Below are 15960 nucleotides of genomic sequence, written 5' to 3'. Positions count from 1 at the left end.
ACAAACACCTGGCTGCTTCTCTCCTCATCCAGCTGGATCTTTGTCTTTATTTTTGCCTAAATAAAGACCTAAAGATGTACATAAATGTAGCATGTCGTGGAATTCACTGCGTTTTATTGTGAGACCGATATCGCATTATAGACATCACAATAATGTCTATAATACCTAGGATAAGATAAGTAATCCTTCTCACCCCCCCTTAATGATTTAGATGCACTATTGTAAAGTGGCTGTTCCACTGGATGTCAGAAGGTGAATTCACCAATTTGTAAGTCGCTCTGGATAAGAGCGTCTGCTAAATGACTTAAATGTAAATGTAAATGTAATAACTGGGGTCTAATCAAGTTGATGGATCTAAGTGCAATGTAAAGAAAAAGGAGTGTAAGGAAAACTGTTCCAGTAGAATTGCAGTGTGTGCAGTACACAACATACCATAATGTATGCACATTGCGCTCTTTATTTGAAGTGAGCTCCATGTTTATTTGAAGTGAGCTCCAATAGCTCCATGTTCTTATGTCACCCAAACTTCAAGAGCGTGTGCTTTATTTTAAGAGAATGACAGTGTGTGGATGTCTTTTTCCTTCCTCATGATAGAAGTGATAGATGACTGCTCAGCAACTCACTAAGCAGGATGTGTCTTTGTTGGTTCTGGTTTCCATTCTGTGTGATCTGTGATTTGTCTGTTGTTTCTGTTTCCTTAACCACTCTCTGTTGTTCAACAATGACACAATTTGTATGGCAGCTTGATAGCTAGCATGTTGTGTTCTAATTGTTCTATTCTCTCTCTCTCCCTTCATCTCTCTCTTCTCTCTCCCTGACAGACACCAGCCTATCGAGTGAACGTGGTAAGTACTGCAGAGGCACGTTTCCCTGATTTAGATATGGCTGATTTGACTGCGCCAGATTGGAGATGTTTTTGTGGATGTGCAAAGAGCTGTTTTTAGGTGTTTGTCTCAGGGGGAGTTTGATGCCGTGAGCACAGAACATCATGTGCATCAGTAGGGAGCCATTTTCCTCTTCATCACATTTCATGTTACAACAATTTTGAAAAGGGAAAAAAAATGACAGAATGTAATTACCAAAACAGCAGTGCTGGACCAATGTGGCCGATCAGAATTTGAATTTGGCATATTTTTCTTGCATGTACAGGCAGTGCTTAACTTGGGATGAAAGAGGTGCAGGTGCTGTCTTTTTTCAAGTCGGTCCATTTGACTATGTTCATAGAAATTCACAAATAACATTAAGCGAGAGAAGATCTCTGATTATTCACTATTAAGGGTTCATACACATTTTGACAGATGGAATTTCATGGCTTTTCCATGACTTCTAACCAAATTTCAATGACCAATAATTGGTGGCGTCTCTATGTAGCCTACGTGAAGTAGTTACATAAACTGTTGGTCTCTGATCCCATTTAGGGCTGCTATCTCCTGCCGTTGTGCCATTAATCAAGGCACTTAACCCCCCACAAAATAGAATAAATGCACTGTTAGGCTACTGTATAAAACAAGTGGTCAACCATCTGGAGAGCTACTGGGTGTGCAGGCTTTTAATCCTGCCCTGAAACACACAGTCTGCTTATCAAGGTTCTGTTGAGCAGCTGAAGTTTAGACTGCAATGTGGTGTTAGAGTGGAGCGTGAAAAAAAAGCCTGCACACCCAGTACACTCTAAAACATGTTGGGTTGTTTGCTTGACCCAACTGCTGGTTTGCAGGCAGTGGGTTACTTAGTCGGGTTGTTTTCTTTTAAAACTGCTGGGTTATTGATGCTGGGTGCTGGGTTATTGAGGTATAATCCAGCGGATCAGAAGACTAGAATCATAGTTTAGTAGGTGTCATTCATGTTCAACTGTTCTGTTGCATAGTTATCATATTTTAAGGTCGAACAATATCGCTTCAATATCACTGACAGATTTTTACGAGTTCGCTAAAAGCCTATGTAAATCCCATTGTTGGGATACAATAAGGCGGTTCAGTATAGCTTATTAGGCAATGAAATGGTATACCTTATATTTAATAAATAAGCGTAATATTATAGAAGAATGTGTAAAGACAAATATTATAAAAATTTGAATGTGCAGTATGTAAATGTAACAGTTTAACTTTCGTCCATCCCCTCGCCCTGGGCTCGAACCAGGGACCCTCTGCACACACCGACAACAGGCACCCACAAAGCATCGTTACCCATCGTGCCACGAAAGCCACAGCCCTTGCAGAGCAAGGGGAACAACTACTTCAGTTCTCAGAGCGAGTGATGTCACCGATTGAAACGCTATTAGCACACACCACCGTTAACTAGCGAACCATTTCACATCGGTTACATAAACTTAACATGAACTTAACATGAACTTAACAAAAAATTAAAATGAACTTAACATGAACTTAACATGACCTTGCTGAACAGGATGACATTTTCATGACCATAAGAACCCTCATTCGACAACTTGCTCATTCAGGCATGGCACATTCTCAATGTGCGCATTCTCAAACTGGAAGTCTACAGGCACCCATACACCGGATTCACAGACTAGCGGAATCAGGATATAAATGTCAACTCTCCATAGCTATTAAATACAGATCCCATCTTCATTCCGCTTTGATCAATCTTTTTTTGACTCTGTGTGAGAATCCAGTCCGGTGATAGGCTACTTTGTTTTATAGATCTGCGCAGGTCTCCAAATATTGGATGTGCTGGTATGCCGCTCCAGACAGCTCCAGCCCAAGTCAAGCACTGTGTACAGGATGTATTCACTCTGCCCTATTTAGCCAATTGGCCCGCTTTGTCTCTAATGATTTCATCTTTACAGCAGCCTGCTGGATCTCCTGCCCAATGTCTCTTTGTCTTTATACAGCTAACTATAATGGGCTTCATTTCATCTCCACATGGTCCATAGAAGGACAGAGCAGAGAGAGCAGCTATGTGATCTCTGAGAGAGGGAGGAATACAGAGGGAATAGGGCATGATTTCTCTCTTGCCTTTCCGTCACCTATCACCTATCAAATAATTTGAATGATACTGTATTTCAGAGGGAGAGAGGTATGAAATAAGTAATGAAAGGCAGATGAAAGAGTGAGAGGAGATAGAGTTAGGCCAAGGTCTCTGTGCCCTTGGCCCTTTGTACACTGCTGCTTGGAGGCAGCGGGGGGAGAGGAAGAGAGAGACCCAGCATATCACTATCTATACTGACGAAAGCACATGGCCTGCCACACACTGCCGACCGGGTGTGAATGCATGTGAGTGGTACACTTGATTGAATGTGTCAGTGTCAGTGACTATAGGACTTAGGCCTTCAGAGAGACCAAAAAACTATGAAATTAAACAATTTCATAACTTTAGTGAAGCATCCCAGGACAGTAGAAAAATATATTACAAACAGAAATCCAATATGGATGGTGTTAAGAGATAGATGAAAGGGGTTGAATGGAGATGAAGGGTGGGACTAATAACAACAAGATAACTAATGTAAAACATACTGTGTCTGTAAAATGTATATAGGTTCAGAACTTTTGTTAAAGAGCACAGTTACTAATATATGGCAAATAGAACTAACAAACTGGATGGACATCAGAAATAGAGGAAGGCCGGGACTAAAAACAAATAAAATTGTAAACTAGATTGTGTCCATAAATATATATAGTATGTTTAATCTGGAAGTAGAAGCCTAGGTGTTATTCACAAAATCTTTAGACCACACTATCTACCAAGAGACTTCTCATCTATATTATTCATAGCTGTCTATTTACCACCACAGACTGATGCTGGCACGAAGACTGCACTCAACTCTATAAAGCCATAAGCAAACAAGAAAATGCTCACCCAGAGGTGGCGCTCCTAGTGGCCGGGGACTTTAATGCAGGCAAACTTAAATCAGTTACCAAATTTTTACCAGCATGTTACATGTGCAACCAGAGGGGAAAAAAACTCTAGACCACCTTTACTCCACACACAGAGATGCACACAGAGCTCTCCCCCGCCTGCTTACAAGCAAAAATTAAAGCAGGAAGTACAGTGGTTGCTCCACGAAAAGTTTTGCTATTATGGGCGACATGAACTTAAATAGAAACTGATAATTGTGAACGACTTCAGTATTACTTAGTAAAACTGTTGTTATACTAAGGTTTTTATTATTTTATTAGGATTATTTTGCTCTTACTGTAGTACTGTAGGCCAATCCCAACAGGTCACATTGTACAGCGCCTGAGTGGTGCAATGGTCTAACACACTGCATACACTTGTTCCTCCTTTAAAAGTTGCGAGCTTGCACTGCGGGACTTAGGAGGTACCCAGCATCATGGCTTCATAGCTCCAGACCACCACAAGGGGGAGTTAGAGCACTCAATATGCATTTGGGTCCAATGACACATTTTGACACGAGCCACCCATCCCTGCGTGAAGATGGCTGACAAAATGTACATTTGAAAGGAATATGTTAGTTAATGTAGAGACAAACGTTTGTGCATATTTTTTTGTCAAAGTTCATTTACAAAAATCGCTATTTACCACGTTATCTGACTAGCTAACATTAGCCAGCTAGCTTGTCTTGGGAGAATGAATTTGTAATTTGTGATTTAGGGATTCCTGAGAAAACCAGCAAATTAGGCTGCTGTCTTGTGAAACAGTGGATGTAAAGAATCTAGGTAGCTAAAGCATTTATTGCAAATGTAATGTTCAATTGTGTAAGCTTGCCTTGCAATGCAGCTGAAGTAATATACCTAACTATTTACTTTCTTATTGTGTAGCGGAGGATAAAATTAACTGAATGCCTATGGATGTGTAGCTAGCTACAGTATGTATTCAATCTGTGTATGGACGCTAAAACGTTAGGTTATGAACTAATATTCATACCAATATATGAACCTCAGCTATCATAGTTGTTGTATCAACTTCAAGTCAGAATGGTATTAATGAAGCCTATGTGTAACCGGTGTGAAATGGCTAGCTAGTTAGCGGGGTGTAAGCTAATAGCGTTTCAATCGGTGACGTCACATGCTCTGAGACCTTGAAGTAGTTGTTCCCCTTGCTCTGCAAAAGCTGCGGCTTTTGTGAAGCAATGGGTAACGATGCTTTGAGGGTGGCTGTTGTCAACGTGCGCACAGGGTCCCTGGTTCAAGCCCAGGTAGGGGCGAGGAGAGGGACAGAAGCTATACTGTTACATATGGATAGAGTAGAATATAATAATATAACAACTTTATTGTGCCAAGGACTTCCTTTCTGTTGAAAAAAAGTTGCTTTCAGAACAATTATTTTTGATTGAAAATAAAAGAAGATTTTACTCTCGACAAATAGACACAAATGTACCTCCATAACATGTAACAATTTGCCTGTGAATAACCACACCATCATACAAACGTGCTACTGTATGCAGAATTCTTGACGCACAACCGAAGATGCTGCCATATTCTGCCAGCACACCCACAAGCGAGCCACTCATGAGCAGAATGATGACGCTTGGAAAATGGAATGAGATGGGAACAACAATTTGTTGCAAATTGGGGAGGGGGGCTAATAGCTGAACAATAGACTATTCAACCTTCACTAAAGAATAGTCTAATAGCCGAGTTAGGTGTGAAACCCCCCGTATCACAGACCAGATTTGCCCTAACAACCAAGAGGTAGCTTGCTACTCAATGTAATAAAGTAATGACTTTTTAAATAAGTTACCTTACTTGTTATGTTGGCTGACAATTTGTTCGCTACACTGTCCTTACGAACTACATAGCATATCATTACAGCATTATATATAGCTATTTTAGCTAGCTACCTAACGTTAGTAGTTATACATCAAACTTGCCAGTATATTAACTATAGGCTATCTAACTACACAACGTTTTTTGACTTGATTATTCTCATCGTTCTTAGCTTAGCTAAATGGTATAGTCGTTGTGCTTTCTCAATGGACATTTGGGTGCTTTCGTAAATTCGCTCTGGCTATCTATAGGCTGGACAATAGAACGAGTCAAAATTCACCCAAGGCTGAAAAACAGCTTTTTATTTTCAAAACCATGTACATTTCATTCAGCTCATGTCATGCTAATTTTGCTATTTGTGACCTGCGGAAACAACTTGGAAGACGACGACCACAAAATGTTAAATCCTCAAATCCTCGGCGATTAAGCCTCACCGCTCTGTCAACAGAGCTCTGTGTTTATTATCGGATGTATTAGGTTATGAAATCCGACTTTTTGGATATAATGTTAAAGATACGTTAGGCCCCACTGAACGATTCAAAATATTAAGAATCATCTGTCTTGGTAAAATTCATTTTAAAACATAAGGAAGTGAAAAGCCTATTTTCACCCACCCTGGGCAGAGTGGGTGGACACTCTACTCATTGTCAAGTGGCTGGGAACTTTCTCTCTCTGCTTAATTGGCTGTACCAGGAGTCCAAGGTGTAATTGTGTTAAGAGAAAATGTTGAGCCGGGCTGGTTTTAGAGCCTTAATCTGTAGTCTCCGGATTGATATTGTTTTTTTCTGTCAGCCGAGCAAATTGTTCAGCCCCATCATCTGCACTGGAAACTGCCTTAACTCTGTCAGGACTGAATGGGGGAGCAAACAACATCAGTGAACACATAGAACATGGAGCCATATATTGCTTAGTGCAAAACAAAACAGCTGAGAGGCTACATTTATTCCCATCTCAGTCCCTTTATGTTCTCTGAATGTTTCATATTCAAATATAAAGGTCATACAGAATTTTCAGATACATCAGACATTCATTAGTCATTTATTTTTATTTGGAGAGGAATGCATGGGAAATTGATCACTGCAAATATCCTTTAACAGGGCTAATGCAATACATATCCATTCTCAGATTGGAACAGTATTGCGTCGAGATTAAAGGTGATTTTCCTCAAGGCTCCCTGATTAATTCTGTATCTATCCTTGAGAGCAATGTAAAATCATTTGAATCCACAGAAACTCTCTCTTTCATCAGCTCCTCAACAGAAATATCTAGTGTTGCCTTGAAAGTGCTGCTCTCACTGTAGCTTTGAGTAGATGTTTGGGCAGAAAGAGCAGCTAATGGGCTGAGAAATGTCGTCAAACCTACTGCAACAACAGAAGCTAATGTCTCCAGACCCGCTGAACAAGAACACAATGTCCAGGAGCCCAGGCACTGAAGAAAGAAAATCCCTGGCCCTGCTTTACTTTCATGTGTCAGGAAGACCATTTCTGTCAGCCTTATTGTGGTGCTGATCTGCTCTCCAAGTGGTCTGCTGAAATTGCCTAATTGCCTGCTGGAGTGGACTAGCTCCAGGGTCCTGCTATGAAATGTAGGTTTGTAGATCTCTAATACAGCTATCAAGTGATCTGACAGTACTGTATCTAGCTCTAGAGCTCCAGAGCAGACTACAGTGTGGGGAGGATTCACAGCTCAGTGATATTGAGGTTGATTTACCTGGACCCCTCCGCCCAGAGAGCGCCTGGTGCTGTTTTTAACACGCTTTATTGTGTAAATGTTCCACATGCACACTTTAATGACGCTCGATAATGTAAGTACATTTTCTTCTCTTTTGGTTTGATCATCTTGCTGTCTGTGGATTTGTGTGGGTTTTCTTTTGGCACTCGCCACCTAAGCGGAAGATATGTTGCTTGATCTTTTGCTCTGGCTTTCTCTGAAATGTGGTGGATTGGTAGGCCTTCTGCCCCTCTTCCCCCTCAATGCCAATTAAAAGTGTTTTTCTCAGCTAGATTTAGAGCTCCTAAAGACAGTCACAGAGAGCAATTGAAGTGAAGTCACTTAGGACGTATGGCAGATGGTTCGGCTTGGAATTTGCAAAGAGAAATGCCTACAAAGCAGGAAACAAACAATCTCGATAATGACAGTCTGTTTGTGTGGAAAGCACCTACTTCCAGCCCAATTTAAATTGTAACCCTGTACCCTAACTTTAATTTAAACATACTGTCAAAACTCCAGCCACAGCCTCTTCAGAGGCCTAAGATATGGTGGTGAAAATGTCATACCCATCAGTCACAAAAAAGTATTGAGACAATAGAAAGCATATCTTAGAGAAAGGCAGCAGCAACAACTTGATCCCATAGCTTAAACTTCAGCTCTCAGTTGTGGGTCCTCACTTAATAGGGACCAGATGTACTATCGGTCCATTTACAAAGACAGGGAGACTCAAAGAGAATTGAGACAGAGAAGAAAGCCTACTGGCTGCAAGCTTCAACCTCCAAGCGGGCTGGATTTATCAAACAGGACCCAGAGAAGCTTGATCAGTGAATAACCCCCTTTTGGTGATTCAGATGAGAGAGGACAGGAAACCGGGAGGACTAGGGCGTTCTCAGCCATGTGGATTTGGGTCTGGGTTGAAAACATACACACACCAGAAACACAGTGGATATTCTTAATGCTCTATATTCATGTCAATATAAAAGCTATTTCCCCTCATTAGTGGAGTGACTCATCGTAACTCTTCTTAGTTGAGTTTTATAGATCAATATAGCCCACTATTTTAACCTATAATTAGAGTAGAGAGTATTTTAGGAGAAAGAGTTCAGTGTGAACCCACTGGGGCACACTGTCCCACATGGATAATTGGGTAATATTTGGTTGAGGCGTTGATCAATGAGATTACAACATACAGTATTTCCGCCCACTCACCCACTTTAGTTGTCACCCAAATTTCTATCATTGTGCGATCAACCATTTAAAGCACAGAAAAGTTCAAATGGGAATACAAGATCAGATATTTATATTTATTTATACAACTGATTAATGTGTTATCACTGTGCTTCATCAACAGCAGAACCAAATTACCTGGATTTACATTAAAACTACATGGTGCAAGTGATCAATGCCGCTTGAGATTCTGCACAGATTATTACAGCAATTGTGAAGATCTCCACAGGCCTACGACGACCTATGCATGCTATCTTGAACAGTAACCATGGATGTTTTAATCATATTAATGTTGAATGTTACATTAGTTTGTTTTACAAAAGTCATATTGAGTTATTTTTGGTTGACAACATTTAAATATCAACATTTAAAGGAGATCTATCTGCTTGGATAGTTCCATCTGAGCCACTGGCTTAATCCCATTATTTTTGGGAAGGATGAGTTGGAGATGTGAATCCAACACATACAGTGCCTTGCGAAAGTATTTGGCCCCCTTGAACTTTGCAACCTTTTGCCACATTTCAGGCTTCAAACATAAAGATATAAAACTGTATAATTTTCTCGATTTTTTTCCCTTGTTTTGTCTGTCATAGTTGAATTGTTCCTATGATGAAAATTACAGGCCTCTCTCATCTTTTTAAGTGGGAGAACTTGCACAATTGGTGTCTGACTAAATACTTTTTTTGCCCCACTGTACATGTCAGTATATACACACAACAAGTAGGTCACATTGGGGAGAGGCGTTGTGCTGTGAGGTGTTGCTTTATTCATTTTTTAAAAACCAGGCTTGCTGTTCACTTGTGCTATATAAGATGGAAGGGAGCTTCATGCAATCATGGCTCTGTATAATACTGTACGTTTTCTTGGATTTCTTCTGGACTTGGGGACTGTGAAAATACCTCTGGTGGCATGTCTGGTGGGGTAAGTGTGTGTGTCAGTGCTGTGTGTAAATTGACTATTCAAATAATTTGGAATTACCAACACATTAATATTTCTTATAAAAACAAAATGTGACGCAATCAGTCTTTCCTCAACTCTAAGTCAAGCACTTGACTAGTCAAGATAAGTTTAAACTAGAACCTGCAGGACATACTTTGTGGAGTGTGGTGTCAAAAAATCAGAGCATCTCTTTATTAAGGACAGACCTCTCCCCATCTTTACAAACCATTTGTTCAACAGCCACACCATTCCTTACCAGATTCAGCTGAGGTCTAGAACTTAAGGCATGATTTGTACCAAATACAATGCTCTTAGTTTTAGAGATGTTCAGGAGCAGTTTATTACTGCCCACCCATTCAAAAATAGACTGCAACTCTTTGTTAAGGGATTCAGACTTTATTAGCTGTGGTTGCTGATGCATATATCGTTGAATCATCAGCATAAATGGACTAGGGCTGTTCCCGACTATAAAACATCTTGGTAGACCGAATGTCGTCTGTTCTTTCAACCAATCGATTGTTCAAAGATTTTAAGCATATATTTTTCATATACAGTGCATTTGGAAAGTATTCAAACCCTTCTCTTTTTGCAAATTTTGTTATGTTACAGCCTTATTCTAACTTTGATTAAATAAAAAATTCTCATCAATCTACACATAATACCCCATAATGACAAAGCAAAAACATTTTTATTTTATTTACATTTTTGCTAATGAAAATAATTACAAAAAAATACCTTATTTACATACTGTAAGTATTCAGACCCTTTGCTATGAGACTCGAAATTGAGCTCAGGTGCATCCTTTTTCCATTGATCATCCTTGAGATGTTTCTACAACTTGATTGGAGTCCACCTGTGATAAATGCAATTGATTGGACATGATTTGGAAAGACACACTCCTGGTCCCACAGTTGACAGTGCATGTCAGAGCAAAAACCAAGCCATGCTGTTGAAGGAATTGTTCGTAGAGCTCCGAGACAGGATTGTGTCGAGGCAAGGATCTGGGGAAGGGTACCAAAATGTCTGAAGCATTGATGGTCCCCAAGAACACATTGGCCTCCATAATTCTTAAATGGAAGAAGTTTGGAACCCCCAAGACTCTTCCTAGAGCTGGCCGAACATCTCTGGAGAGACCAGACAATAGCTGTGCAGCGATGCTCTCCATTGAACCTGGCAGAGCTTGAGTGGATCTGCAGAGAATTATGTCATGGCTTCAGAAGCTTCTGATAGGCTAATTGACATCATTTGAGTCAATTGGAAGTGTACCTGTGGATGTATTTCAAGGCCTACTTTCAAACTCAGTGCCTCTTTGTTTGACATTGTGGGAAAATCAAATGAAATCAGCCAAGACCTCAGAGAAATAATTGTAGACCTCCACAAGTCTGGTTCATCCTTGGGAGCAATTTCCAAACTTCTGAAGGTACCACGTTCATCTGTACAAACAATAATACACAAGTATAAACATAATGGCACCACGCAGCCATCATTCTGTTCAGGAAGCAGACGGATTCTGTCTCCTAGAGATGAACGTACTTTGGTGCGAAAAGTGCAAATCAATCCCAGAACAACAGCAAAGGACCTTGTGAAGATGCTGAAGGAAACGAGTACAAAGGTATCTATTTCCACAGTAAAACGAGTCCTATATCTACATAACCTGAAAGGCTGCTCAGCAAGGAAGAAGCCACTGCTCCAAAACTGCCATAAAAAAAGCCAGACTACGGTTTGCATGTGCACTTGGGGACAAAGATCGTACTTTTTGAAGAAATGTCCTCTGGTCTGATGAAACAAAAATAGAACTGTTTTGCCATAATGACCATCATTATGTTTGGAGGAAAAATGGGGAAGCTTGCAAGCCGAAGATTACCATCCCAACCGTGAAGCATGAGAGTGGCAGCATCATGTTGTGGGGGTGCTTTGCTGCAGGAGGGACTGGTGCACTTCACAAAATAGATGGGATCATGAGGGAGGAAATGACGTGGATATATAGAAGCAACATCTCAAGACATCAGTCAGGAGGTTAAAGCTTGGTCGCAAATGGGTCTTCCAAATGGACAATGACCCCAAGGATACTTCCAAAGTTGTGGCAAAATGGCTTAAGGACAACAAAGTCAAGGTATTGGAGTGGCCATCAGAAAGTCCTGACTTCAATCCTATAAAACATTTGTTAGCAGAACTGAAAAAGCATGTGCGAGCTAGGAGGCCTACAAACCTGACTCAGTTACTCCAGCTCTCTCAGGAGGAATGGGACAAAATTCACAAAATAGATGACATCATGAGGGAGGAAATTATGTGGATATATAGAAGCAACATCTCAAGACATCAGTCAGGAAGTTAAAGCTTGGTCGCAAATGGATCTTCCAAATGGACAATGACCCCAAGCATACATCCAAAGTTGTGGCAAAATGGCTTTAAGGACTACAAAGTCAAGGTATTGGAGGTATCACAAAGTCCTGACCTCAATCCTATAGAACATTTGTGGGCAGAACTGAAAAAGCGTGTGCAAGCAAGGAGGCCTACAAACCTGACTCAGTTACGCCAGCTCTGTCAGGAGGAATTGGCCAAAATCCACCCAACTTATTGTGGGAAGCTTGTGGAAGGCTACCTGAAATGTTTGATCCAAGTTAAACAATGTAAAGGCAATGCTACCAAATACTAATTGAGTGTATGTAAACTTCTAACCCTCTGGAAATGTGATTAAAGAAATAAAAGTTGAAATAAATAATTCTCTCTACTATTATTCTGACATTTCACATTCTTAAAATAAAGTGGTGATCCTAACTGACCTAAAACAGGGACTTTTTACCTGGATTAAATGTCAGGAATTGTGAGAAACTGAGTTTAAATGTATTTGGCTAAGGTTTATGTAAACTTCCGACGCCAACTGTATGTGTATTGAGCTTGTTTGATGCTTTAGGCTTAAGGTTTGCTGCTTCTAGAAGGCGCCAGAGATTTAGATAACCAGAAGAAAAAAAACTTAACCTGAAGCAACTTTTTTCCTCCCGTTCCTTCTGGCTTTCGTAGATTCTGCCATTACTCTCCTGAAGTTGCCGGTGATAGGCTACACAAGGAGTCTGCAACCTTTCTCAGGTGGAATGCCATTTTATCTTACTATTTTTACTGATCAGCGTTCCAGTTATGGTTTTCATATGCACATTTCATTGAAACAGTTTAATTGAATTTATTGTAATGTCTACATTTCTCAAAATCATTGTCATGTGGTTAATTAAAATTATATTGTAAATGAAAGTTATACAAGCCTAAAAAGTCATATATTGGCAACTATGTAAAAATATTCTATATAAAGCCAAAAAATACAAACATTGCAGCCTGCAGGTTGAAAATATGCTGATTTAAAAATAAATATCCTATAAATCAGATTGGCTACACATGGCCTGTCTGCAAAGAACTTGAAACATTGTATCAACTATCCAGACTCTACCACATCCAGCCATGATTGGGAGTCCCATAGGGCGGCACACACAATTGGTCCAGCGTTGCCTGTTATATTTAGGTACCGGAGCGCCACCATATGTTTGAGCAAATATTCTAGAATTGGAACAGCAGCTCAAGCAGTAGAAAATTTGAGGTGCTGGTACTCAGTTCCAGTGAGCTCCTGCCCAAGTTAAGCACAGCTTCTTATCCCTTGCGCAAAAAGCCTACAGCTGTGTCTGTCCCGAGCTCACTGGGAAACAGAAGGACCAGAATGTTTTATACAATGTTGCAAGTTCACTAGGGCAAGCTTGGGCCTGAACAAAGTGAATACAAAAAAAACAGTTTAATTTAACCTTTATTTAAACAGTACCAGCACCCAAAATGAGTACCGGAACCTATTTCAGTCCAAGCCAAGCACTGATAAGAAGCCTATTCTATTATGAGGTTTCCACTGGATCAGAGCATGACATTTTTCCATTTCACAGTGAGTGGTTATCGAAAGGGAAAGAGCTGGAAAGATTTGAGGAACTATTGTAATTCTCAATGGATGTAAAAACCAACTTCGTTTGTTTGCTGTTTGAGGTAAAGAAAATATTACTTTGAGAAGCTCCACAGGTCATTAATCGTGGTGCATTAAGCCAATCAGAAATACTATCAGATCCCCAAATGGCCGCATTTATATGCCTAGTTTGTGCGCAGGCCAGGTAGCCTATAGATCTAGTTCTATGCTTACTCAACATTGGCAGGACCGCTCAAAACAAAAGACAATGACTAAATTGACAGAGCTCTAAATGGAATTAAATAAACCCAAACTTGTTTCTCACAAATGTAGCATAGGATGTGCACTCTGCAACCAATGTGTCCACTCCGACAATGAGAACAGGAATAATATTGAATGCATTAAAATAAATAATATAAAGTAAAACAAACATTGTAGATTAGAAATTATAGAAGTTAACAGTAAATGTACTGCTGGTGATTTATGTAAAGGGTAACTGTAATTTACACTAACAATCAAACGCAAACAATTCACACAATGAAGTTGTGAAACAATTAATGTGCACAGATTTGCGAAGAGAGCGCATTCTGGAGAGAGAAGTGCATTGTGCATCTTGGCACATGGTCAATCCAACATCTGCATTGGCCATGCAGCATGGTGAAATGGCCTCAGCAGAAGTCAGGCTAAGAATGGCCTCAGCAAAAGTCAGGGCATTCATACTTATTACGCTTCGCGGAGCAGTGCAGAGGTGAGTTTGTGTTTATACAGGATGTATCATGTCAATGCGGAGCTATACAGAGCCCTCTGGACTGTTACAAAATTTGGGAGGCGCATGGCGATGTGGAACCGAGTTCAATTTGGCATCTGCATGCCTCTGGAGGCTCCGCAATTGCGTCACACCCTCCATATGGAGCCTCCGACTGCATTTTTGAATCAAGCATAAATAGGGATTTAGTCTAGGCCTCCGCAATGGATATATATATTTGTTACTGCTCGCTTAAACAATCTCAGTCGACCCACAGCCTAGCAACCAAACAATCGACCAGTCGACTATTTTGTGTCAGCCGTAAAATGGACACATGTTTTGTTTAAAGCGAGTGGCAGGTCATTGATAAAAACAGGTAAGTAATATGCTCATAGATTATGCATGTTGGAACTAAGCATTGTCACATCCAGAGTATGTCTTTAACTTGTACACAGGTTAATAGGCTATTAATTGCATTTCAAAAGTTATATTGAATTGTGTTTGATTGTCAAAGTAACCAAATATCAACATTTGAAGGAGATGTATCTTCTGCATTGTCACATTCTGACCATAGTTCTGTTGTGTTTTCCTTGTTTTAGTGTTGGTCAGGACGTGAGCTGAGTGGGCATTCTATGTTGTGTGTCTAGTTTCTCCGTTTCTATGAATGGCCTGATATGGTTCTCAATCAGAGGCAGGTGTTAGTCATTGTTTCTGATTGGGAACCATATTTAGGTAGTTTGTTTTGTGTTGGGGTTTGTGGGTGGTTGTTTCCTGTTTCGATAGAAACGTTGAATCTATTAAGTTTTTGAATGGCTCTCAATAATCATTCTCACTATAGCACATTAGTGATAGTCAGTGACAAATATCATAGCTAAGCAAAGCTGGGCTTGGTTAAAGCCCTGAATGGGATACAGAAAGGTAGCTGTGGATAGACCAATTCTCCAGTAAAGTGGATATAACGTTAAAGATCTGACGTTGTTTTAAAGGTACAAATTCAACATATTTTATACAAGGTTTGTCTATGTTGAAATTTGCTTACGATGATTACATATTCTTGTTGTTGAAATTTCACCATCAAAATAACAATTTACTTTTTTCAAATCCATTGTATTTCACACATAGATTCCATGTCACTATGTTGACTAATTACATTGAAACAACATTGATTCAACCAGTTTGTGCCCAGTGGGAAGTTATCATAACTAATATTTTTGCTCTTGGAGTAATTGGTAGGAAATGCCAATATTATGAGGCGAAGAGGGTGGGACGAAACTCAATGTTAACACTTTTACTTTCCTCCCTACTCACTTTTACATCCCACTGTGGTTCGTTCTCCCTCTCATCCTGTCCTCTCTTACTTCTCCTCCTGTTTTCTGTTCTAGACACGTCTCTCCTCCTGGTCTGGGCAGCTGAATCATTTTAAAGGCACTGTAGCATTAAGGGCCCACTGAGACAAGCCTCATCCAGGCAAATCTCTACACAAATTAGAGTGTAGAAGCCATTATTAAAGCCAATCGCTCCTTGTAGCTCCCAAACAGTGAACCTACACCCTTTCCACTTCTGCTCGTCTCTAGAACAAATATAACCCCCTTTTTTTATTCTCTTTTCCCTCCACGGCAGAGCAGAGCAACGGAGCACAGAGCTTTAAAACTGTGTAGTTTCCCTAGATTGGGTGTGGAATTAGGGCATGTTTGGGACATGCCACTCATGTGAGGTAGGCC

General features: G+C 40.2%; 1 pseudogene; it reads left to right on the top strand.

Moving 5' to 3' along the window:
• The window catches only part of LOC135540169 (cadherin-4-like), a 341293-nt pseudogene that overhangs the window by 165621 nt on the left and 159712 nt on the right, over nucleotides 1-15960 (top strand).

Source organism: Oncorhynchus masou, chromosome 5, assembly GCF_036934945.1.
Source record: "Oncorhynchus masou masou isolate Uvic2021 chromosome 5, UVic_Omas_1.1, whole genome shotgun sequence".
Classification (NCBI taxonomy): domain Eukaryota; kingdom Metazoa; phylum Chordata; class Actinopteri; order Salmoniformes; family Salmonidae; genus Oncorhynchus; species Oncorhynchus masou.
The sequence above is the reverse complement of the archived record's forward strand: the minus strand, read 5'-3'. Positions and strand labels throughout refer to the sequence as shown.